At 41.2% G+C, this 26,680-nt stretch overlaps 1 pseudogene; it reads left to right on the top strand.

Moving 5' to 3' along the window:
- Window positions 1-5,890: 5,890 nt before the first annotated feature.
- On the top strand, window positions 5,891-25,602 carry LOC139357389 (large ribosomal subunit protein uL23 pseudogene; annotated as a pseudogene).
- The last annotated feature ends 1,078 nt before the right edge of the window (window positions 25,603-26,680 follow it).

Below are 26,680 nucleotides of genomic sequence, written 5' to 3'. Positions count from 1 at the left end.
AGTCTTCTCTATGTCGGCTAGCAACTAACCCCCCTCTTGGAACATGTTGTCCAGGCCACTGAGGTGGGCGCAAGGAACCCTCCATAGCGTCTGAGTTGGGTACTTTTTCATTTCCTGTTTTTAGCTTTTGGAGCCTAATTATCAATGATTGATGTAACTCTTCAAGTTTAATTGGTTCTTCTAGTTGAGCAATTTTTTGTTTTAATTCTTCTTTGGGATCTATTGCTGCCATAACAATGTGCGCAGAAGCCTCATTATGTGTTTTATTATATGGAGGCAGGTATTAAGTAAAGGGAGGCAAATCAGGGCTGTGATATTTAGCCGCCTCTTCCTCCAAATCATCCCAATTTATATCCGATTGATTAGGCTTATTAATTTCCTCCTCTTTTTCAAGCATCTGTAAAATTGGGTATTTTTTTGGTTTGTTTTCATGTGGCATTTCTTTTTCTGTTACAGAAGGAGACTTGATTTCCTCATGATCACTTTCGAGGGAAATGAGATCCTCCTCCGTATCTTGCGGAGGCTTTGCAAGGTTAGAACAGGAGCTCACCTTTAAAATATGCTCTGTCTGAGCGACCGCAGCCATGACTTGCGGATTGACCTCCTTCCTATCTATTAAATCTCTAATGAGGTTCCAATAAGAGAAAACGGTCACAGGAATTTTTTCTGGCCCAAAAGTATTATAATAGTCCTGAAGACAATCCCCTACTCTACGCCATATTTTGATATCAATAGTTCCTTCCTGTGGGAACCAAGGGCAAGTATCTTTTACAAAATCAAAAAATTTAAACAAGTCATTACCTTTAACCTTTACTCCTCGTATCTTTAAAGCCTCTTTTAATTGTCCTACATATATTTGATGTTGGCTTAATTCTTGTCCCATTTCAGACGCGTCACTTACCTTTGATTCAGATGCGGCAGGTTCCCGCGGTGATCAGTTTAATTCCTTTTGTCTTTGTTAGCGGTCGACCGTCCTTTGGCGTCCTCTTCCTCACGGAGTCCCTCGTTTCCAGGTCCCTGTTCGGGCGCCACGTATCCCGGCCCGCGGGATAGTCGAAGCAGGCCCTGGAGGAGGGTGTGGGAATTTGGGGAACAAGAGATACAAGAAATGGAGACAAGACAGTGCTCTGATCAAGTCTCGTTTCATGGCGGTAATGCAGTGCCTTATATACACTTGGAGGGGAAGGGGTTGGGCCAAGGCGAAAATGATCTCATAGTGGAGGCGTGGCCAGATAGGTATTGGTTTCTCTGGTCGAACGTCATGTTGCACCTGCGCTGTCAGGTAGTAATTTTCACAGGCGCGGGAAAAATGGGTGAAGAAGAAGCAGGAAGAGCGCCATCTTCAACGAGGTATTAGTACAGGAGAAAAAAGGCAAAGATAGGGAGAAGGTGTGGGGTGGAAATGAATATAGCTCAGGTGTTTTTAATCGTCAGTTATTATTCGCTATGGCCGGGGCGTGCAGCTCCGGACATTAACTCTGGATAGCATTGCAAATTTCATTTATAAAATCCTCTAAAAGTGCTCTATTCTAACTTGGCTTGGAAAAAAAAATCATTTATAAATAAATATTCCCGAACTCCTAGAAATATAGGAACTGATCCAAATGTTTTTCAGGTTAATGTGATTTGGATAAAACTTAAATAAAATAAATTTAATATTTTTTGTGTAATAAAACAACTATGTCTTCAGAGTTATCACTATTAAATATAAAACAAACAAGTTTTTTTTTTTTCCTTGAGATGTAGTCTCTCTCTGTCACCCAGGCTGGAGTGCAGTGGTGTGATCTTGGCTCACTGCAAGCTCCGCCTCCCAGATTTATGCCATTCTCCTGCCTCAGCCTCCTGAGTAACTGGGGCTACAGGTGCTCACCACTACATCCAGCTAATTTTTTTTGTATTTTTTTTTAGTAGAGACAGGGTTCCACAGTGTTAGCCAGTATGGTCTTGATCTCCTGACCTTGTGATCCACCTGCCTCAGCCTCCCAAAGTGCTGGGATTACAAGAGCGAGCCACCGTGCCTGGCCCCTATAACAACTCTTGATGTCTGAGTGGGTTCCCACACAGTCATCTGTTGTAAGACTTTCTGATTCCTTTTTTTCCTTTGGTCATTATGAATAGGGCTTCTGTACATAATTGCATGGTAGCTTTTGTTTGGAAATAATATCAAAGTAGTGGTCAAAATACTTACGAATATGATTTTTGGATTGTAAGGTGAGACTTGTTTAGCTTTGGGAAAAACTGCCCAACTAGTAATAGGGGAGGAAAAATAATTTTCTCTCTACCTTTACGGAATTCTTAGATGGGACCCTCTGTAACAAATTACAGATTAAAATGAGAAAAAAGTAGACGAGTTTAAAAACATGTATACCATATGGATACATGGGAGATACTTAGGGAAAAATGAGTAAATCCCCAGTAGGTGGCTTTCAATTCAAGTGTAAATGCTATCTTCAACTTAAAGAAAGAAGATTTGAGGCTCAGTAGTGGGGACATAGCAAGCAAAAGCACAGTAGACAAGGGTAAGTTTTCTTATACAGACTTAACTCCATGCGTTCTCTGTTGATAAGACTCTTTTAATGATTTAGTTATCCTCTTCTTGGTTAGTGCTGAGAGAGAGAGAGAGAGAGAGAGAGAGAGATCTTTTAAACGGGGATTTCCTTTATAGATGTAAATTTTCCTTACACAAGGGTAACTTCTCTGTTTTCAGAACTTCCTTTTTTAGCATTTTTTCAAAGTAATCAGCTCAGAATAATTCTTATGCCAAAAGGGACATATTTTGGGGTGGCACATTCTGGTCTTACACACTGTCTTCTACCAGCAATGAAAAGAGTTCTTGTTTTTCCTCCAGCAATTTGTCATTTTTTTAGAGTTTAGCAGTTCTAACAGATACAGACCAACTGTGCTATCTCATTGTGGTTTTCAGTTATCTACTATGTTGAGCATCTTTTTGTATGTTTACTTACCATCTGTAGATCGTCTTTGGTGAGGTGTCCAGATCTGTGTGCATTTTTAATTGGGCTGTTTAACTTACTGTTTAGTTTTAAGAATTTTGTATGTATTTTGAATACAAATTCTTTCTCAGATCTGTATTTTGCAAATTTTTTTTTCAATATGTGGCTTGTCTTTTTGTTCCCTTAACAAGGTCTTTCCCAGAGTATAAACTTTAAATATTAATAAATCCACATTGTCATTTCTTCTGTGTATATAAACCTTTTGTGTCATTTGTTAAAATTCATTACCAAATCCAAAGGCACATAGCTTTTCTTCCATAGTTTCTTCTAGAAATTGTATAGTTTTGCATTTTTAGTATAAGGATGATTTTGAGTGATTATTTGTGTAAGTTGTAAAGTTTTCATCTACATGCATATCATTTCCTATGGCTTTCCATTAATCTTTCCCTCACTATTTTTGGGAAAGACACAGGATAGTGGGCTCTGTTAGAGCACATAGATAGCTAGACATGAACAGGAGGGGGAGCTCCTGGAATAGGGAAAGTCTGGGAAGGCTCACCTAGAGGGACCACCAAAAATTCACATATTAGTGGCATCTCTAATGCTGGAGTGGATGGGCACTTGTCAATTGTGGGTTGGAGGGAGAAGAGGTACCTATGCATAAAGAAACACCCTACAACTCCTCTTAAGATGCCCCAGTCATCATTCACTCTGCAGTAATAATGTCACAATACTGCTGGCTACATGCTGATAAGGACAAAGGGGACATTCTTAAAAGAAACCTGGCACCATAAGTACAGATTAGGGCAGAGAAGGACATTCAAAAGAGATAGGCACAGTAGATGCAAATGTGACTGCTGTCAGCCTGCCTGGGATGGCGGGAAGGAGCCTGGTGCCAGAGTGAGTTCGAATTGATCACCACACATGTGCCTCAATCAACAGTGAGGAGGTCCCACAAGCCTAAGTGGGGCAAGTTGGGGACCTAAGGCAGTAGCAGGAAAACCAGACAAAGAAAACAGGTGGAGACTTGAGACAGAGGCAGGAATGTGAAGAAGTCCAAAATAAAATTCCCTGCACAGGACTCTTAGGCTGCTTTCCTGCACGATCAGCCTACTCCTTCCTATTTTTCTACAATAAGCTCTTCACACTGTATTTTTTTCAATGAAGTTATCTGCCATCTTTGTACTGCCTCTTGGTGAAAATACTTCTTCCAAGTTAGACAAGAACTGGGACATCAGCTCTCCCCAGTAATAGCTCCGTTTCAGTTTGAATTTCCAGAACTGATGGCGCTTAATAACTGGCGCTCCAACGTTAAGTGGTGCAGAAGGTGGCCAGTAGGGGGCGCCAGCCATCACATCTGGAGCAAGAGGGCCCTGCATAGTCCCCATCTGCCTGCAGGTGTTGTGCTGCGACGACACTGCCAGCAAGAGGGCCCGGCAGTGTCCCCAGCTGCCAGCAGGGGGCGTACGACGACTACATTGTGAGCAAGTGGATCCTGCAGTGTACTTAGCTGCCAGCAGGTGGCGCACGGACACCACACTATGAGCAAGAGGACCCTGCAGCGTCCTGGTTGGCAGCAGGGGGCGTGCTGCCACCACACTGAGCAAGAGGATCCTGTAGTACCCCCAGCGGCCAGAAGGAGGCGTGCTCCCACTACAAGGCAAGCAAGAGGGCCTGGCAGTGTCCCCAGCTGCCAGCTGGGGAGCCAGCCGCCACTTCACTTGGAGCAAGAGGGCCGGGCAGTGTCCCCAGCTGCCAGCATCGGGAGTGCTGCCACTACACTGTGAGCAAGAGAGCCCTGCAACGTCCCCAACTGCCAGCAGGTGGCGGGCCATCACTATACTGCGAGCAAGAGGGCCCTGCAGTGCCCCGGCGCCAGCAGGGGGCGCTGGCCACCACTGCAAGAAAGAGGGCCCTGCAGTTGCTGTAGTCGCCAGCAAGGGGCGCACTGGCACAGCACTGTGATCAAGGGGGCCCTGTAGTGCGCGGCTGCAAGCAGAGGTCACCGGAGCCCGGCTTTTCAGATTACTGATGTTTCGCCCGTCTCCACCACTCCCCTCGCAGCATGCGTCTCTGCGCCTGCGCCTGCGCTGCGACCCTCCCCCCCCTCCCCCCACCGCGCAGGCGTGCGACTCTGCGCTTGCGCCGCGCTGGCCTGCGACTCTGCCGGCCTGCGCCGCGCCTGGTGCGCGACTCTGTGCCTGCGCCGCGCCAGCCTGCGACTCTGCGCCTGCGTCGGCCTGCGCCCGCGCCTGGCGTGCGACTCTGCGCCAGCACCGGTGCTGTACGTTTGTGAGGGCGGAGCTGAATTCTCCTCAGCCCAGACACTGAGAGCATCGCGAGGGCGGAGCTGTGTTCTCCTCTGCACAGACCTCGGGGGTACCGTGAAGACAGAGCAGCGTTCTACCCTGCCCAGACCCTGGCGTGGGGGGCACCGCGAGGGCGGAGCTGCGTTGTGCTCAGCACAGACGTTGGCGGCACCGCCTCGCTTTGGAACAACTCGGGGCCGCATCCACAGTGAATAAAATACTCCTGTTTCTAGCCCTGAATAACGAAGGTCAGAGACTACTTAGAATGGTTCAGTGTGGAAAACGGGAAACCGAAATCCCCTCTGAATCCTGCGCACAGAGGTTCTCTCCACCCAAGGGTTAGGGTTAGGATTTTAGGGTTAGGGTTTTAGGGCTAGAGCGAGGGCGAGGGTGAGGGTTAGAGGGTTAGAGGTTAGGGGTTAGGGTCAGGGTCAGTTTCGGAGTCGGGGTCGGGTTAGGGGTTAGGGTTGGGGTTGGGTTAGGGTTAGGGTTTGGTTCCATGTTAGGATTAAGATTCGAGTTAGGGTTCGGGTTCTGTTTTGGGTTAGGTTTAGGGTTAGGGTTCGTGTTTGGGTTAGGGTTCAAGCCGTTCTCTTGCCTCAGCCTCCCGAGTTGCTGGGGTTATAGGCACCCACCACCATGCCCAGCTAATTTTTTTATTTTTGGTAGCGACAGGGTTTCACCATGTTTCCCAGGCTTCTCTCGAACTCCTGACATCAAGTAATCCACCTGCCTCCGCCTCCCAAAGTGCTGGGATTACAGGCATGAGCCACCGTGCCCAGCCTTCACTTTCTTCTCTGAGTCAGAGATCTCTAGCAAGATAGCCTTTTCACAACTTTTATTGCAACGGAAGTATTTCAGAACTTGTCAGGTTAAACTGTTAAGGGTATGTCTGTTTTTCTATGATACACTGAATTTAGGAATATATGACTCAGTAATGAAAGTTGATCTGGCATCACCCTTGGCATTTGAGTTCCTAGATGGAGAAGGGTCTGTTTTTCTGGCATGATCATGTCTTACAGGAATGCAGCACCCCAAGAGGACCCTAGCAATTGGGAGAATTTTGTTTACATGACACTAAACCCCAAATAACCTTAAATTCTAAATAAAAGTTCCAAGGGTAATTTGTATAAGGGTCTTGTTTTTTGTTTTTTGTTTTGAGATGGAGTCTCACTCTGTCACCCAGGCTGAAGTGCTGTGGCATGATCTTGGCTCACTGCTACCTCCACCTCCCGAGTTCAAGTGATTCTCCTGCCTTAGCCTCCAAAGTAACTGAAATTACAGGTGCCTGCCACTATGCCAAGCTAATTTTTTGTATTTTTAGTAGAGACGGGGTTTCACCATGTTGGCCAGGTTTGTCTCAAACTCCTGACCTCGTGATTTGCCCGTCCCAGCCTCCCAAAGTGCTGGGATTACAGACGTGAGCCACTGCACCCAGCCAGTGCCTTGTTTTTAAAGAAAATAAATTATATGACAGGTTTGTTTCATATACATCTATATATATAAACTATACTCGTGAACATTTTACTCAACATTTAAAAATCTTTAAGACCTTTCAATACATAAATCTTACATAACAAAATCTAGCAAAAGTGTATAAAATCTAAACACATTTCTAAAAGAAAGGGTGAGGCTTTCAGGGTGGCTATGCTGTGTTGGATATGGGCAGTGTTCCCTCTCTCTTGTGGTTCTGCTTATATGGCAGTTCCAGCTCACAAGAGCCCTCGGAGCCTGTCTGTTGGCCTGCATCCTGTGGCATTTGGCAAGTGAGATCTGTTTAATATAAGGTGTCCATAAAGCCAAGATTATGATATCTAAAAATAATCAACACTAATTCCCCAGAAATTTTGTCTTTTTTGACCAAGCCACTGGTGCAATGTGGAGTCACTGCATTATATGCAAAAAGAATAATGCCCTCACTCCAGAACTGACCCTTGGTGGTGATTCCCCCTTTATTCTAGGAGATGTTAACATTAGCTATGGCAATGTAAAAACGGTGTTTCTGGACCTCCCGGGTTCACGCCATTCCCCTACCTCAGCCTCCCGAGTAGCTGGGACTACAGGCGCCCGCCACCTCGTCCGGCTGGTTTTTTTGTATTTTTTTAGTAGAGACGGGGTTTCACCGTGTTAGCCAGGATGGTCTCGATCTCCTGACCTCGTGATCCGCCCGTCTTGGCCTCCCAAAGTGCTAGGATTACAGGCTTGAGCCACCGCGCCTGGCCTTGCTTATTTCTTTTATAATAACTAAGTCATATAAATTGAGCTCACAAAAATATTTATATTAATAAAATTATAATTTATCATTTGTAATGTTTGAGTTTTTCTTGTACATTTTTATATAGCAAGAAAAACAGTTTTTACTGTTAAAAATGGTTTTTAAAAAATCAGAGCAAGCCTAAACCCCTTCATTTTATAAATACAATAACCTGAGGCTCTTCATTGCTGGTGACTCACACAGGCACACACTCAGCATTGCTGGATGTCAGCTCAGGATCCAGAATGCATTTGAACAATTCATGCTAAATTAATAAATGCACTTTAATATAGGCCCATATTAATCCCAAAATAACTAAACCTGTGGAATTTGTAAAATAAGATGTTTATGAATGAGGACATGGCATTTTGACTTAGTTCTGATTCCCACCTTTCTGAAAGCAGAATCTACAGTCTATTTTCCCATTGCTAGATTTCAGAGGAGAGCCTGGTGTCACTTACAGCAGACATTGCAGATGCCTCAGCATTTCGGATGAAGACGGTAAAGACCTTCTTTGTTTCAAAAAAACCTTTGTTTTCCAGGGGAGAAAACACAGGTTGGATCTAAACTCAATCCTCCTATTGAAATATTTTAATGACACTGAAAGAGGTTGTTGCATTTGGCAGGTGCAGGTGGAGCTGTGCAGTCCTGCACTGAAGCCCTGCAGTCCTGACTTCTCAGTGGAGCTAGAGGAGAATTATATTAATGTGTTTGCACTACTTGCTCAATTGTAAAGCATAACAAATATATTTAAGGCATGTTTTTAAAATGAGAATAAAATAGTTTAACAATGTTTATACACCTATTTTAGTTATTACATTCTCTAATCTATTTTTATCCTCACAACCATGGAAGCGCTCCACCATCTCCATTTCAGAAAGTAGACAGTAACTGAACAACACTATCTTCTTTTAAAAAACATTTATTTCATTATGAAAGTTTATGGTTTATGTAATTAATACCTTTTTGTGGTCTGCATTCAATGGGTGTGGGCATTTGCACACTGTCATGGGTCCACCATTGTGAAATCGCACACAGTGGTCTCACTGCCCTAAACAGCCAAGGCTCTCTGCCCATCCATCCTTTCCTCTCCCCAACCCCTGTCAACCACTGATCATTTCGCTATCTATGTAATTTTCCCTTTTCCAAAATGTCACATAATGCCCACAGCAATGAATGCGAGTTTCTTTTGCTCCACATCCTCACCAGCATTTGCTGTTTTTGGTCTTGTGGATTTTGGCCATTCTAATAGGTATGTAGTGGTATCTTACTGTTGTCTTAATTGGCAATTCCTAATAAGACATTATACAGAGCATCTTTTCATATACTTAATTTCCATCTGCATAAATGTTCAGCTTTTACCCATTTTTAATTGGGTTGTTTGTTTTCTTATTGAGTTTTAAGAGTTCTTTGCATATTTCAGATATGAATCCTTAGATATAGTTTGCAAATATTTTCTCACAGTCTCTGGTTTGTCTTTTTATTCTCTTAACAGTATCTTTCACAAAACTAAAGTTTTTTTATGTTAAAGTTCAAGTTCCCAATATTTTTCTTCGTGAATAATGCTTTTGGTGTTGTATCTAAAAGAATTACCAAATCCGAGGTTATCTAGAGTTTTTCCTTATGTTATCTTCTAGGAGTTTGAAAATTTTGCATTTCATATATTGATCTAATATCTACTTTGCATCAACTTTTGTAAAAGGTGTAAGGTCCGTTTATAGATTCTTTTTTTTTTTTTTTTTTTTTTGCACATGGATGTCCATTTGTTCCAGCATCATTTGTTAAAAAGACTCTCCTCTCTCCATTGAATTGCCTTTGCTCCTTTGTCAGAGATCAGCTGGCTGTATTTCAGTCTGTTTCTGGGCTCTTTGTTTTGTTTCACTGACGTATGTGTGTATGTCTTCTGTTTTGCCTTCAGTTTAAAAAAATGTAATTGCTACCTCAATTTGCTTATGAATTCTCATTTGTAAACAGAAGAGCGTAAATTAATGCCTGAGTATATTTTAGGGTAGATGTTGCCTTGAATACAATGAGCAGAATGAGTTATAATTTTAAAGTGAATATAAAAATTTGACCATAGTGGTAACAGATTTGCGAACTAGTGATATCAATGACAGAGTCCATTGCAATATTGCTTCATCCTTTGGCTCAGCTCTGCTTCACACCAGGTAACTACCAATCCCTTTTGTGATTAGTTCAAGGATTTCTGTGGGGTGGAAAGTAGAAATACGATATCAGTGGAGGGAGAGAAGGCAGTTTCCCAGACTGGGAGCAGTCAGATCTCCAGTGGGTCCCAACACTGCTCTGTGGCAATATCTAGAGGGTGATGGAAACAGAGACAGGGTGCAAATGAGGTGGGTGCTGGCCCTAGGGTTCCCAGTGTTTCCTGGTTCCCATGGTCTATAAGACGTCTGAAATGAGACCTTCCGGGCTTTGGGGGGCCCCTGTGGAACTGGAAAATGAGGAAGTGAGCAGTGACAATCTAGACTGATTATTAGAGGTACGTCTCTCATTTTTCAGTAACCAAGGAGCCTTTGATTAGTAGTGAAATTGTGGCACCCCAACAATGGTGGAGTGGAATATCCTGCTACTCTGGAGGGTTGATGGCTCAGGGTCAAGACTGAACTAATTAGAAAAAGAAATGCACTCCAGGAATATCAAGTCCAAAACGAAGCTCTTCAAACCATCTGGGAAGAGAAAACAGCATGACAAGGAAAGGTATATTTGTCTGATCCCAGGAATCAATATAAACATCCATGATAACCCCACCTATTTTTTAAATATATGATTTGGATGAAACAAGAGAAAGAGACTGATTGTTGCTGAGTCCCTGCTGCAGTCCCGACACAGCTGGAGATGCCCTGCTCCCCTGCTCCCCTGCTCCCCTGCTCCCCCGCTCCCCCGCTCCCCCGCTCTCCCGCTCTCCTGCTCTCCTGCTCTCTTTATTTTGTTGATGCTCATGAGGACCCTGATGTCTGAGGAAGAAGGTTCCCGTCCAGCTCTGCCCCTGGTGTGTCACGTGCCGGCCTTGTCAACGCACACGAGAACCTGACAGGGTGAGTGTTATAACCCCAATCATAGAAAAGGAAACGTCTCTAAAGTCTTCAGCATCTTGCCCGAGTTCGGACACTTAGCAGAGGCCTGAGTTTAGATGCAGCCCCGTCTTGCTCTTTGACAGCCTCAGCACCACGTGCCCTGGGTGACCCACGCAGAGTCACTGACAACCCTCTTGGTTGGCTCATGGCACAGCGTGGAGCGAAATGGCCCACTGACTTTTCCAGACACTTTGACAATTCGTGATATAGTTTATGTGGTCACTCCCAGTGAGTTCTATTGTTCAGTTTAATAGAATACCTAATTCTGTGTTTATTATGAATAAAGGGAGATTTCTTGTGGTTTTTAAGAATATGAAGGATATCTACTTTGTATACAAGTTGGAAGTTCCAATACTATAGGAAGCATAAGTGCAGGTTTTAATGATGGGTCTGTTATAAGACTGAATTCACATCAAACTGAATCAGTAACTCCGGCTGTATGAACAGGGTGAGACATTAAACATTTAATGAAAAGAATTCCTTTCTTAGGTTACAGCAAGGACTAAATATGTCTAATTATCATTCCCGCTAAGAAGATGTATTGTGATATTTGCAGTTAATCACTCATTCAGTTCCAAGGGTATTTATTAATTGTCTGCTCTGGGCATAACAACAATTGGAAGCAGTATGTTCACATGAAAAAAAACTTACCTGAGGCTCTAAGTCACAACTTTCCATGACCAGCACACATTTCTGATTTGAAATACATATCTAAAGCTTCAAATGCATAAATAGATATCCCAATCTAGAACTAAGTTAATAGTTGCTTAGAATTAATTGTTTAAATTATCCTGGGAACCAGAAAGATATGTCTACATGAAACAATAAAGGTTATATTAGAATTAATAAACTTTAGAAGACCATTTTAATCTTAATATATAAGCATACTACCTAGGCACACTGTTTAAATACATCTGCAACCTACTATTTTTAGATTTAGGTAAATCATTAATCCTTAAATTTGGAAGATTCCAGTGTTAGAGCTCTAGACTATGAAACTTGGAAGTTTTTCTAAAATTTTTGAGTTTTTATCCAGAAATACATATTTTCCTGGCACTGAGAACTGCAAGAAATTTCACTTGGAGTCTCCAAATAGTCAGCCATGTGTGATGTCAACATCAGTGTAATAGATACTATCAAACATCCTGTGACTTTTATTTTTTTTTTATACTTTAAGTTCTGGGATACATGAGCAGAACGTGCAGGTTTGTTACACAGGTATACACGTGCCATGGTGGTTTGCTACACATGTCAACCTTTCATCTATGTTAGGTATTTCTTCTAATGCCATCCTTCCCCTAGGCCCCGACCCTGCAACAGGCCCCCGTGTGTGATGTTCCCCTCCCTGTGTCCATGTGTTCTCATTGTTCAACTCCCACTTATGAGTGAGAACATGCGGTGTTTGCTTTTCTGTTCCTGTGTTAGTTTGCCAAGAATGATGGTTTCCAGCTTCATCATGTCCCTGCAAAGGACATGAACTCATCCTTTTTTATGACTGCATAGTATTCCATGATGTATATGTGCCACATTTTCTTTATTCAGTCTATCATTGATGGGCATTTGGGTTGGTTCCCAGTCTTTGCTATTGTGAATAGTGCTGCAGTAAACATACGTGTGCATGTGTCTTTATAGTAGAATGATTTATAACCCTTTGGGTATATACCCAGTAATGGGATTGCTGGAGCAAATGGTATTTCTGGTTCTAGATCCTTGAGGAATTGCCACACTGTCTTCCACAATGGTTGAACTAATTTACAGTCTCACCAACAGTGTAAAAGTGTTCCTATTTCTCCACATCCTCTCCAGCATCTGTTGTTTCCTGACTTTTTAACGATCGCCATTCTAACTAACATGAGTTGGTATCTCATGGTGGTTTTGATTTGCATTTCTCTAATGACCAGTAATGATGAGCCTTTGTTCATATGTTTCTTGGCCACATAAATGTCTTCTTTTGAGAAGTGTCTGTTCATATCCTTCACCCACTTCTTGATGGGTTTTTTTTCTCCTTGTAAATTTGTTTAAGTTCCTTGTAGATTGTGGATATTAGCCCTTTGTCTGATGGATAGATTGCAAACATTTTCTCCCATTCTGTAGGTTGCCTGTTCACTCTGATGAGAGTTTCTTTTGCTGTGCACAAGCTCTTTCGTTTAATTAGATCCCATTTGTAAATTTTGGCTTTTGTTGTCGTTGCTTTTGGCGTTTTAGTCATGAAGTCTTTGGCCATGCCTATGTCCTGAATGATATTGCCTAGGTTTTCTTCTAGGGTTTTTATGGTTTTAGGTCTTATGTTTAAGTCTTTAATCCATCTTGAGTTAATTTTTGTATAAGGTGTAAGGAAGGGGTCTAGTTTCAGTTTTCTGCATATGGCTAGCCAGTTTTCCCAACACCATTTATTAAATAGGAAATCCTTTCCCCATTGCTTGTTTTTGTCAGGGTAGTCAGGCATCCTAAACTTTAAAATTTAAGAACTTACATTTTTTTTTAAAGTAACTGGCAACTGACAATCATTTAAAAATCCATAACCTAAAAAAATAATAATTCCTCCTAAGTTTTCAACCAAGAGAAGTGAAAATCTGTTGACACAAAGGTCTGAATATAAGTATTCATAACAACTTTCTTCTTAATAGCCAAATATTTTTAAAATAGTCTATCACTGAAGAGTAGATAAGCTGTAATATATTCCTACAACGGTTACTGCCCAACATAAGAATGACATATACACTGGAAATCACATGGACGTATCTCAAAGGCATTAGAATACCTGAAAGAAACTAGGTATAAGAGAATATTCTATATGATTCCATTTATATCAAATACTTCTTTTTTGAGATAACATCTCACTCTGTCACCAAGGCTGGAGTGCAGTGATATGATCACAGATCACCGCAGCCTTGACTTCCCAGGCTCAGGTGATTCTTCAGCCTCCTGAGTATCTGGGACCAAAGGGGTTGGGACCAAAGGGGTGTGCCACCACACCTGGCTAATTTGTGTGTGTGTGTGTGTGTGTTTTAAGAGATGGGGTTTTGCCATGTTGCCCAGGCTGGTCTCAAGTTCCTGGGCTCAAGTGATCCCCACTTCTCAATCTAGTGCTAGGATTACAGACCTGAGTCATTGCATGTGGCCTGTATCATATTCTAAGACAAACAAAACTAGAGTGAAAGAAAGCAACTGCCGGAAGCTGTGGTGTGGGGCAGGGGTCACTGACTACAGCAGCATGCAAGAGAATTTTGGGGGTAATGAAATGTATTTTAATGGTACTGTTGTGTATATGACTATATGTATATTTGTCAAAATGCATTGATTTGTACACTTAAAATTACTAAATTTTGTTATATGTAAATTAAACTCAATGAGATAATAAAAAATAAACTTTTGATCCTGAAAAAATACCTACCTACATACAAACTACCTCTGAAACAAACTACTTTTTCAGAATTTCTAATTTAAATATTCAGAAATATGAATGATGATGATGAATTTTAACAAGGCTTACATAATTCAATTCTGTTTTGGATCATGTCTGAGAGGCATATTAGCTGCTGGACTTATTTGGATTTCCTTACCTCCTTTGCATATGAAAAAATAAGAGGTTGAGACAGAAACAAGATATGTAATTTATGTACAATGAAACTTTCTACTGCCCAGGAGATGAGGCTTTCTATTGTCCAATGAATTGTGCCTGGCAGCACAATTCACTGCTTCACAATTCATCGTTCTTTTTACCCTCAGAGCATCCTTGAAATGATTGACTCAACCATGAGAGAAACACTGTAAATATTCTCAGATGCAAACTCACAGTACCAGCTTCACGGAACACCTGCAGGTGCAAGTAACTAAAAATCCAGCTCAATTTTACTTTAAATACAAGGGAATTTATTGACTCAGGTGGGTAGTTCAGAAGGAGGCCAGGCTTCAGGGTGAATCTGAGCACAGAAGCTCATGGATGCTACCAGGACTCAGTCTCTTCCCAATTTTCTGCTCTGCCTTCAGTGAAGCCAGAATAATTCTGCATGTGGCAAAATCTCCAGGAACAATTTCTGAGGTTGCATTCTTCACCAAAGAGGGAGCATGAACAAGCACACTCTTGTTCCTAACAACCTAGCGCAACTTGTATTTGACTCTAATTGGAACAACTCAGACCCCGCCCATCCCAAAGTCCATTAGGGGGACCAAGGGAGTGCTGTGTGGCACCTGGCATGAGCCTCAGTTATACACTCACTTTGGAACCAGTAACTGTGACACAGGGTGAGACAGTGCTGGTTAAGTCAACCGGGACCCACCCCACGTTTCAAACCACGTGACTGAATAATTCAGGGCTCTGTTAGGAAGGAGAAAGGGGGATGCTTCTTAAATAGCACCCACCACTCAACTACAATTTAATTTGACAGGAACCCGGAGGCCCTGCCATAGAAATCTCTCACAGTTGCTTGGAATGAGAGCACTCAATACAAAAATCCTATGGTAGCAACCCTATGGCCTCAAGGGCGCCACGCAGTTGGTGTGGAGGGTGGGGCAAGGAGGGTGGGGAAGGGCTCAGGGTCTTCTGAAGATGAAGCCAAAGAACAGATGGCACTGACTTAGCAGAGTGGAAAATGTTTAACCCCAAGAGATTCCTACAGAGGCAGCTAAGCCACACCACAGACTCCTAGAAGGGCTTGTGTTAGGGTTCCCAAGTATCTAGGTAAGCTGAGGAGATGGTGAGGCAGACACAGAGGGTCGGTTCAAAGCACATTGGGAAGACTGATCCCAAGACCCCTCAGTCCACACTGGCAGTCAAATGCTCCTCCCTGACATCAGAAAAAGAAACAATTTATTTTCTTCAGATACTGAAACAGAACTTTTCTAAGCTCCAGGATAATGCTGCTTATGCAAAGACAGTATTTAGTGAAAGCCAATTTACTGAGCAGGGAGATCAGCGGATTCTTTCTCCCTCTTGGCTCCCAGAATGCTTGGATCAGCTTGTAGTCTTAGGAGATTGGCGACCTCTTTTTGGAGAGGATCTGCAGATACCAACATTTTCAGGGTTTCCTCAGGTCCAGGAGTGCCAGGCTTCTGTGGACTCTTCCTTTGGGGAAGCAAAAGAAGACTCCATCTGTACACACAGAATGCATTACTTATATTTTCTTATTTTCTGTTTTCTTGACGCTCTAGCATCTAGTGTATACTGGGAAAAGATTGTCTTTCCCAGGCAGCCAATTAAACTACCAATTCAGAACCCATACTCCTAACCACCTACTTTATCTAGCTCTGATACTGTAGGAGACAATACCGCCCTTCCTTAATCACCACAGGGTGAGGTACTAGACAACTAGAAATGGCCCCTATGCCCCAGAGCCTGCTGAAGCTATTAACGCTGTGCAGCCTAAGCCTGCCTGCCCTACCTGCCCTTGCTGTCCCACAGAGACTACAGCAGAGGATCCTGCCCGTGCCTTCCCCTCTCCTGCCTCTGCCTGGGGCGTCCCTGTGCCTCCTATTTCTAGGGATCTATGAGTTTGAATGGGACAGTCACTTCCATGTCTGCAGGTCTTAACATCCCTGGTTAAAACAAATTCTGAGTACATTTTATTTTATTTTATTTTTTTTTTTTTTTTTTTTTTTTTTTTTTTTTTTTTTTTTGAGACGGAGTCTCGCTCTGTCGCCCAGGCTGGAGTGCAGTGGCGCGATCTTGGCTCACTGCAAGCTCCGCCTCCCGGGTTTACGCCATTCTCCTGCCTCAGCCTCCCGAGTAGCTGGGACTACAGGCGCCCGCCACCTCGCCCGGCTAGTTTTTTGTATTTTTTAGTAGAGACGGGGTTTCACCGTGTTAGCCAGGATGGCCTCGATCTCCTGCCCTCATGATCCGCCCGTCTCGGCCTCCCAAAGTGCTGGGATTACAGGCTTGAGCCACCGCGCCCGGCCCTGAGTACATTTTAAAACATAAGGCTTCCAATGGAATCTTTAAAACCCTTATATGGACAATTTTAAACATATATGTAAATAAACATGAATATAACCAACCCCTGTATATCTATAACCCTTCAGAACAACAAGAAACACATGGGCAATTCTTTTGTATTATGGCTAAAAGGTAGCCATGGACACGAAATGAAGACAGGAAGTCTTTGGAATAAGTGATCCCATCACAATGAATCAATTTTCCATTGGAACATATTTTTACAAAGTCACTGTTTTGAAAATATTTAGCCATGAATTGAAACAGAGTCTGTAAGGTTTTTTTTCCCGGTCTAAGGCGAACAGCATTTTAGAGAATGAACCAGGACACAACTACAGCACAAGAAAAAAGTATGATAATTAAGTTTACACATATGTGTGACTACTCTAACAGAAAACATGTAAAGAGCATTTGATTTATATATCAATCTGTACTGTTTAATTTTTTGTGTCATAAATGCTCTTATTTAAAAAAACAGGACTAGTTATCAGTGTCAATTACTAGTCATTCGTGGTATAAATAATTAAACAAAGAAGTATTCAAAAATTATAACTGTTTTCAATAAAGTTTTATTTTACATCATTTTTTTTACTTACTCAGAAATTGCCCCCCCAAAAATGCAGAGATTTCCCATGTAGCTGCAACCTAGTTTCATCTCTTATTAACATCTTCTATCAGTGTGTCTCACATGGCTTATTAATATCTTACATAATTTGTCATAGTTAATGAACCAATACTGATAGACTATTATTAACTAAAGTTCATATTTCATTTGGATGCCCTTGGTTCTGTCTTACTCTGACCCAGGATCCCATCCAGGATCACGCATGACATGTGGTCATCACGTCCCTGTGGGCTCTTCCTGGCTGTGACAGTGTGTCAGGCTTTCCATGTCATGATGACCTTGATAGTACTGAGGAGGATTGGTCAGGAATTTTGTAGAATGTCCTCCATTGTCACTGCATGTTCTCAAGGTGAACTGTCACCTTTTATGTTCACTTGAATCATTTGGAAGAGCTACTGTTTGTCAGGTTTCTCCACTGTGAAGTTATTTTTCCTCCTTGCCCATACTGCATGTGTTCTTTTGGAGCAAGTCACTATGCAGAGCCCACACTTACGGAGTGAGGAGTTGGCTCCACATTATTGATGGCTGAGTGTCTACATCAATTACTTGGAATTCTTTTGCAAAGGAGATTTCTATGCAACTCTGTTTTCTTATTCACCTGTGTATACAAATACAGACACCTAGATAATTACTTTCAGCTTTAATTATTATTCAACACTACAATTCATTCCTGTGTTGGCCATCAGTAGCTGTTTTTATTGGCTATTATTTTTCTTTGATATATTTTAATTTTTTTTAGTACTTACTTTCTGATACTTCAAGATTATCCCGACTCCTATATTTACCGTCCCAGTTCTAGTATCAGACATTTCTTCAAAGAGCCTCATTCCTTTCAGAATGGTAGGAAAACTTACATCTGGCTGCCGAATGAGCACATTGTTGAATGAGCACTTGTTCCTCATTAGTAATGCTAGGAAGTATATGTGTGTGTGTAACCTACCTATACACACCTAATTATAAAGTTTTCTATGTAGAACTGTGTGTATCTATATTAAACTAAACATAAGTTTACGTTCAATAGCACATGAATCATTCTAGCCTTCTCCCCTTGCTAATTTGTAACCTCCCACTTCAACAGTGAGAAACCTGGTTACTACCATCTGCGACTTATGTAAGTCATTGTTTTATTCCAGATACAGATACTGTGGTTTTACAATTGTTCACAATTGCTTCTTTTGGAAAGAATTTTATAAAATAGAATCCAGTGATGAAGTATAGTTTGTTTGCCTTCAGCATACGGATTCTATTAATTTTCAAAGTGACTTAGGTCAACACCATTTTCCCTACACCTTCAGTGAGTTTTTTCCTACATTTGTGTCTTAGTCTGTTTTGTGCTTCTGTAACAGAATACCTGAGGCTGGGTAATTTATAAATAAAAAAGGTCCTTTTGGCTCACAATACTGGTGGCTGGAATGTCTGAGATTGGGCAGTTGCATCTGGTGGAGTCTCAGTCTTTTTCACCTCATGGTGGAAAGTGGAAGGGGAGCAAGGGGTGCACCAGAGATCACATAGCAAGAACGAAAGCAAGAGGGAAGCCAAGGAACCCAGACTCTTGTTAACTACCTACTCCTGCAGGAATTAATCCATTCCTGTGAGAGCAGAACTCACTCATCCCCAAGGAGAACATTAATCTATTCATGAGGGATCCGTCCCCATGACCCAAACACCTTCCACTAGGCCCCACTGCCCCACACTGCCACATTGGGGGTCAAATTTCAACACGAGTTTTTGCAGGGACAAACCACATCCAAACCACAGTAATTTGTAGCATAGTTAAATTATTTTTCACATGATGTATTCTGTCCTGGGATACTCCACATCCTGAGTAATTTTGTTTAATTTGAATAGAGTTTGATTTACCCATTTGGTTGTAAAATTCTGCGTATTTTGACCAGTGCATTGTGGTAGGTATCCCACTATTAAAGTATCATATGAAATGCTTGAAACCCCCACCCCATGGAGCCAATGGTTTCCCATCTGTGTAGTTTGCTTTCTGCAGTGTCTCATTAAATGAGGTCACACTGTGTGTATTCTCCTCAGACTGTCTTCTTCCACTTAGCAATGTGCATACAAGATTCACTCATGTCTTTGTGTGAGTTGATAGCTTGTTCCTTTCTATGGCTAAATAGTATTCCATTGCATGAATGTACCACAGTTTAGTTATGCATTTTGGGGAGCAAAACCTACCTCTTCTAACTTTGTTCCAGGGTTGGAGACCTTCAAATTAACTGACAATAGATATATTAGTAGGAGAGACAATACTTGGCTTCTTATTCCACAAGTATCATTGTGGGACAAAATTCATCAGATGGCAGGATCCAGTTTACAAAGAGGTAAAAATAGCCCCAAAACAAGAAACAAGACTAGAATCTGATAACCCACAATAACTATAGCTTTCCTTAAAAAAAAAAAAAAATTTTTTCAAGACAGGGTCTGGCTCTGTCACCCAGGCTGGAGTGCAAAGGTGCAACAATCTCGGCTCACTGTAATCTCTACCTCCTTGGTGCAAGTGATCCTCCCTCCTCAGCCTCCTGATTAGCTGGGACTACAGGCACATATCATCGTGCCCATCTAATTTTTATATTTTTGGTAGAGACGGGGTTTCCAACATGTTGCCTCGGCTGATCTAGAACTCCTGGCCTCCCAAAGTGCTGGAATTATAGGCATGTGCCACCATGCCCGGCCAAGTTATAGTTTTCCATTGAAACATAAAATTATTCTCTGTAGTAACCATCATTTTTGACCATAATCAAAGTAAGACTATTCTTGTTTTAAATTCAAGTATAGTTTTGTTAGATTTTGCTTGATTATTTACGTAAGTGTAGCAAGAACAGGAGATGAGCACATAGGTGCTTTAAAGTTTCTTTGCTGGAAGTTTTCATACAGAATCTCAGATTTGACTTTCAAAGGCCTCATTCAGGCTAAAAGCCAAGCTAAGAACATACTATCAAATTTCAGCTGCAGTCCTTATATCTTTGTGTGAATTCCTCTCTTCTTGAGTCCCCCCAAATATCCCTAAATTCCTGGGCCTACCAGGAAATGACCTTCTTTACTAACCTGTAACGCTGTGATCCCTGTAATGTAAGTATCAGGCTGACTTTTCTCAGAGTGCTGTTGGGAATGAAGTTTTTGGTGTTCTAAAAAAAAAAAAAAAAAAAAAGAATTAACATGGGAACAAATAATCTCTTAGCAAGGCGAGCTTTACTTTCTGCAGAAAGGGTGCTACTCAATAGCTGTCCAGCCACAAGAGCACACCGAACAAAGGAGACAGAGTTACTTATAACCTGATGTGTCTACCCTACTGCTGTGTCCAGTTACCATTGGCTGGAATAGGACCTCACATTTTACACTTTACCCAATTGGCTATTAGTTTAAAACTTTCTCAATTAGGTAAGGGGAATAGAACAAAGAAAGAAAAGGAAGTTGCCAGGGATAGTTAAGGAAGCATCTCCAAATAAGGAATGGCATACACTATGGGCTGGGGCTTGTCTAGTTCTGTCCAGGCATGCCGGAGCAAGCTAGGACAACTGATTTGGAACACACACACACACACACACACACACACACACACACACACACACACATACAGTGGATAGCAATCTTATAGTAAGAAATTGTGACTTTTTACAATCTTTGAAGAAGAACTTTCCCATTTCTCACAGTGTTTTGTAAGCATTGTCTCCATAATAGTCAACCTTACTTCCTTAAAATTGCTGGTCGTAACTGATCTTAGGTACACTTCTAAAATATGATGTTCCAGTAAAAATCTTGATAATATAACCAAATTTTCCAATTATGTCCTGTTATAAGGTGAACAGATTCTTACTGGACTTTTGCTAATAACTATATCATCATGAAAAAAAGAGTATTCAGTAAGAATTTCAAAATTCTGGAGAGATTAGGCAGGGAAAAAAATGTAAACGCTTCATTTCTGTTTACAAAAGTATAATCTACCAAATTGTTGTAAGTTACAGTTAAATTACGAGAAAGAGATTTCTTAAATTCAGAAACTAGAATATTAAAGAACTAGCAATGCTCTAAAAAGCTATAAAATTATAATCAATTTTCATCAGTTCATTCAGTGCCACGTAATCAATTCCAGTCTTGCTGGATCTTGGGTTAGCAGTCTCATGACCCCATCAATTTCTCCACCAGGCTTCTGGAGATCTTCACTGAGTCAAGTGTATGGTCTTAAAGTTATTTAAGCAATATCATCAGAAGTCTTTAACCAGAGTACCTGTCATACTCTTTTCCATGAGTCTCAGAGGGAGTCCTGTATCGGAGATGAACATTCTGACCTGTAGCTGATCGCAGGAGCTTTCAGGAAAGCATCAGGGAGAAATAATATCTAAATGACAAAGAGTATGAAATGTCTGTGATTATACCACAGTTGACAAGGATATTTGATTTTTTCTGTGGCATACAACATTTATTTATTTATTTATTTAGAAACAGAGTCTCGCTCTGTCACCCAGGCTTGAGTACAATGGCGTGATCTCAGCACACTGCAAGCTCCGCCTCCCAGGTTCACGCCATTCTCCTCCCTCAGCCTCCCGAGTAGCTGTGACTACAGGTGTCTGCCACCACGCCCAGCTAATTTTTTGTATTTTTAGTAGAGATGGGGTTTCACCGTGTTAGCGAGGATGGTCTTGATCTCCTGACCTTGTGATCCACCCACCTCGGCCTCCCAAAGTGCTGGGATTACAGGCATAAGCCACTGCACCCGGCACAACATTTAAAATAATAATTGGAATTATGACTCATAACTCTATACTGGCACATAGCATGGATCAGGAGGACATTGACAAATTTCCAGGAATTTTATATAATTTCTGAAAACAACATTTTACTGATACAAATATAACACAGGGAAGGTTAGATATCTCTTTTTATTTGTATTTTTTGTAAGGTTTTCCTTATAAAAAATACATCCTACTTTACTTGTGAATCATGCCCTACTTTTCTTGCATGCTTTGCATAGAGTTGTTTCTAGTTATTCTATTGCTTCTAGTAGTTTTATTTACACATATTGATTATAATTTTAATACTTAGTAATCTTTTATTTTCCAGAGAAAACTAACAAGTAAACAGTTATAAACTGTCATATATTAGCATTCCATAGTAGGTTAGAAAATGTATGAGTATACCATCTCCCAACATCTACATCTCCCAACATCTACAACATCTACATATACCATCTCCCAACATCTACATGAATAGTTTCCTCATCGTACAATTTCTCATTGTGGTAGACAAAAACATGTTTATTAATGGTCCAAAATATCTTTAGTCTCTCTGTAAAAATAAGAAGCAAAAATTATATAAACTTGAATTATTTATGTTCAGTAAGTAATGTTTTAGTATTGTATCTTATTTATAAATGGTCTAGATATTTAATGCAAATCTTTTACTTAGCTTAACTTTAAGGTTAAAAATTACCAAAAGTATTTTGGAAACTACTATTAAGCAGATTTACAATAAACAAATTATTTTTGAAATAATGTTTTTCGCTTTTCACAAGATGGCACCGAAAGTGAAGAAGGAAGTTCCTGCCCCTCCTAAAGCCAAAGCCAAAGCCAAAGCTTTAAAGGCCAAGAAGGCAGTGTTGAAAGGTGTCCACAGCAACATACAGAAAAGAAGATCCACATGTCATTCACCTTGAGGTGGCCCAAGACACTGCGACTCCGGAGGCAGCCCACATATCCTCGGAAGATCACCCCCAGGAGAAACAAGCTTGACCACTATGCTATCATCAAGTTTCCACTGACCACTGAGTCGGCCATGAAGAAGATAGAAGAAAACAACATACTTGTGTTCATTGTGGATGTTAAAGCCAGCAAGCACCAGATTAAACAGTCTGTGAAGAAGCTCTGGGACATGGATGTGGCCACAGTCAACATCCTGATTCGACCTGATAAAGAGAAGAAGGCATATGTTCGACTCGCTCCTGATTATGATGCTTTGGATGTTGCAACAAAATTGGGATCATCTAAACCGAGTCCAACTGACTAACTCTAAATATATGTATATCTTTTCACCATAAAAAAGAAATAATGTTTTTCATAAGAATGACAACTTAATTAGAATCAAATTTAAAAGCTTTAAGATTTTACGTTTCTAGTAAGTATAATATTAGCTTATTTGAGTAGAACTCAAGCAGAATAGGAATTTATGTTTGTTTTATATTCGATAGTGGTAACTTTGAAGACATAGTTGTTTTATTACACCAAAAATATTATATTAACCTTATTTAACTAAGTTTTATCCAAATCGTGTTAACTTAAAAAACATTTGACCAGTTCCTATATTTCTAGGAGTTTGGTGAATATTTATTTATAAATGCTTATGTTTTTCCAAGCCAAGTTAGAATAGAACACTTTTAAAGAATTTTATAAATGAATTTTGCAACGCTAACCTGAGTTAAGAAAATATCACATATACATAACACACATTAATAGACATACAAACACAAATAGAGATTTCATAGCTTTCATCCTGAAATTTCAGCCATGAATCAGGCATAAATATTCTGATGGTTAATTTTAGACATCTACTTGATTGGATTAAGAGACACACAGCTGGTAAAACACAATTTCTGGGCATATGTGTGAGGGTATTTCTGGAAGACACTGAGATAACCCTGACCCAATGTAGATGGGCACAGATATGGTTTTGCTGTGTCCCCACTCAGATCTCATCTTGAATTGTAGTTCTTATAATTCCTACATGTCGTGGGAGGGACCCAGTTGGAGGTGATTGAATCATGGTGGTGGTTACTGCCATGCTGTTCTCATGATAGTGAGTGAGTTCTCATGATCTGATGTTTTTATAAGGAGCTTTTCCCATTTGGCTCAGCACTTCTCCTTGTTGCTGCCATGTGAAGAAGGACGTCTTTGCTTCCCCTTCCACCATGGTTGTGAGGCCCCTCCAGCCATGTGGAACTGTCAGCGCATTAAACTGCTTTGTTCTTTATAAATTGCTCAGACTCGGGTATTTCTTCATAGCAGTGTATAAATGGATGAATACAGGCACCATCCAATTGGTTGAGAACACAGATAGAACGAAAAGGAAGAGGAAAGGGGAATTATCTCCTTCTGAAATGGAAACATCCTTCTTCTCCTGCCCTTGACATCAGAACTTTAGGGTCTCAGGCCTTTGGCCTCAGAATGAGAGTTACACCATTGGCTTCCCTCATTCTGAGTCCTTTTGACCTGGACTGAGCCATGCTACGCTTTCCTAGTTCTCCAACTTGGCGATAGGCTATCGTGGAACTTCTCAGCCTCCATAATTATGTGAACCAATTCCCCTAATGAGTCTTCTCTCATCTATCTATCTACATATATCACATTGATTCTGCCTTTCGGGAGAACCCTGACTAATGTGATTACAATAATACAAAATTTACTAGTTTATACAGAAGACTTGGTTTTTGTCTTTGCCCCATTTTTTATTTGTATTATAACTGTGTTTCTGGAAAATGGAACAAGTTTTTACCTTCTTCATATGAGGGCTAAAGCTTTTTTCTCGCTAATAATTTTGGAGATATGTAAGATTTTCTTTTGTTTTGACATACAATCTTACAGAGGCTGAGAAATAATTTTTTTTTCTGTTTTATTTTTCAGCCCCAGGTGTTTGCTTTTGCAGATTCTTGAGCATGTTGAGAGCCTCCAAGGCATGGAGCAGGGTGCCTAAAGTTTCAGTGATTGTAGGGAGTTGAGAGACTCAAATGGGAAGGGAAAGATCTAAAAGGAGGCAGTTTGGAAGATAAAAATTTTCTCAAAGGAGCCATTAAAGTTCTAAATAATTCTTATTCTTAGTAAAGTCATGCAAACAGGAAAGGAAGTAGAATTAGCTCCATATTGGTGGAACACATAGTCAGCAGAGGTTTGAGAAGGGAGAATTTAGTCAACTGAGAAGTTCCCATGAAAAGAGCAAGATCAAGATCACAGAGACACCATGAAACAAAAAGCCAGGATTAACTTCCAACCCAAGAGGAGAACACAGAGGCCTCAAAACCAAAGCTAGGATAAGAAACTTGTATCCCAAGAGTTACCTTCCAGACAAAGACGCCTGAGATTCCAACCCAGCTTCACAGAGTACTCACTCAAAATGTTACTGAAACTGTAGGCTTTTCAATGACTTAGCCATGCATGCAAAAGGCATTCCTTAAGGTGGTACAGAAGATGGAGCCCCCCTATCCAAAGATAGCCAAGGAGAAAGAAAGACCCCTGTTGGCAGAGCCAGTGGGCAAAGGCAACAGAAAAGGAGACAAGAATCCTAATGGGATGAGATTCTTTCAGATTAAGGATCATACAAACTCCTCAGAATTGGCAGGTTGACAGCCATAAATGGGCTACCAACATTTCTACTCATTGGATTACAAGTTCTTCAGCATCCAAAATGATTAACAAAATGACAATTTCATAAATTTGGAAAGGAGACATTTCTTATTTTTATGGTTTTTTTTTTTTGTTTGTTTGTTTTTAGAGTTTCACTCTTGTTACCGAGGCTGGAGTGCAATGGTGCGATCTCGGCTCACTGCAACCTCCACCTTCTGGGTTCAAGCGATTCTCCTGCCTCAGCCTCCCAATTAGCTGGGATTACAGATGCCCACCACCAAGCCTGACTAATTTTTTGTATTTTTAGTAGAGACAGGGTTTCATCATGTTGGCCAGGCTGGTCTCAAACGCCTGACCTCAGGTGATCCACCTGCCTTGGCCTCCCAAAGTGCTGGGATCACAGGCATGAGCCACCACACCCAATGAGAGATTTATTTCCTATAAAGAGTTGCAGCCTGCAGGATTGTCCTTCTCACAGACTGGGAAGCATAGCCTCCAGCCAGAAGCCAGAAACAGATGCTTCAAGGGAGATGTAAAGGAAATAGTAATTTATGCTGAGTGGAATTGGCAAAAACATATATTTAATAAACTCTAGGAGGAGTCATGAATATTTATGAAAGGAGAAATGCATGCTTGTGCAATTGAGTTTCTTGCTTCTTCATGGGTCCCATGTACAAAAGATGGCAGTGTTAGCACGATCCCAGGGTAGAGTTTTCAGCCCTCTGACATTAAAAGGTGAAGCAGAGGACATGAAAACTCGCTCTGTGCATCCTCTGTACACAGGCCAGAACCTCTCCATCATGGGTGGTCTCTTATTAGGCAAGAAAGGAGGGGTTGATATCAGTGGTGGCACCTTTGAAAGGGCTGGTTTCTGTTTAATCCTTAGGGAAGAAAGCCTCATCATGGTTAGCAAACGAGGGGGAATAACGCGGTGTATCTGACCCCCATCATCCCATCCTGGCCAAGCTGAGAACTCAGTTTTGAAAGTTACTCTGGGGTTCCCTCATCCAAGAGTTGGTCTGTTCAGTCAGTTGGGAGCTTAGGATTTCATTTTCATTTATCAATGCTAATGGGAAAGAGTACACTGTCTTCATGGCAGCTGAATTTGCAAGAAACTCCTTGGATGGAGTTAATGGCAGCTGTATTTTTCTGGGAGCTCTGCTTTAATTGGATAA

This window comes from Macaca nemestrina, chromosome 12, assembly GCF_043159975.1.
Source record: "Macaca nemestrina isolate mMacNem1 chromosome 12, mMacNem.hap1, whole genome shotgun sequence".
Taxonomy (NCBI): Eukaryota; Metazoa; Chordata; class Mammalia; order Primates; family Cercopithecidae; genus Macaca; species Macaca nemestrina.
The sequence above is the reverse complement of the archived record's forward strand: the minus strand, read 5'-3'. Positions and strand labels throughout refer to the sequence as shown.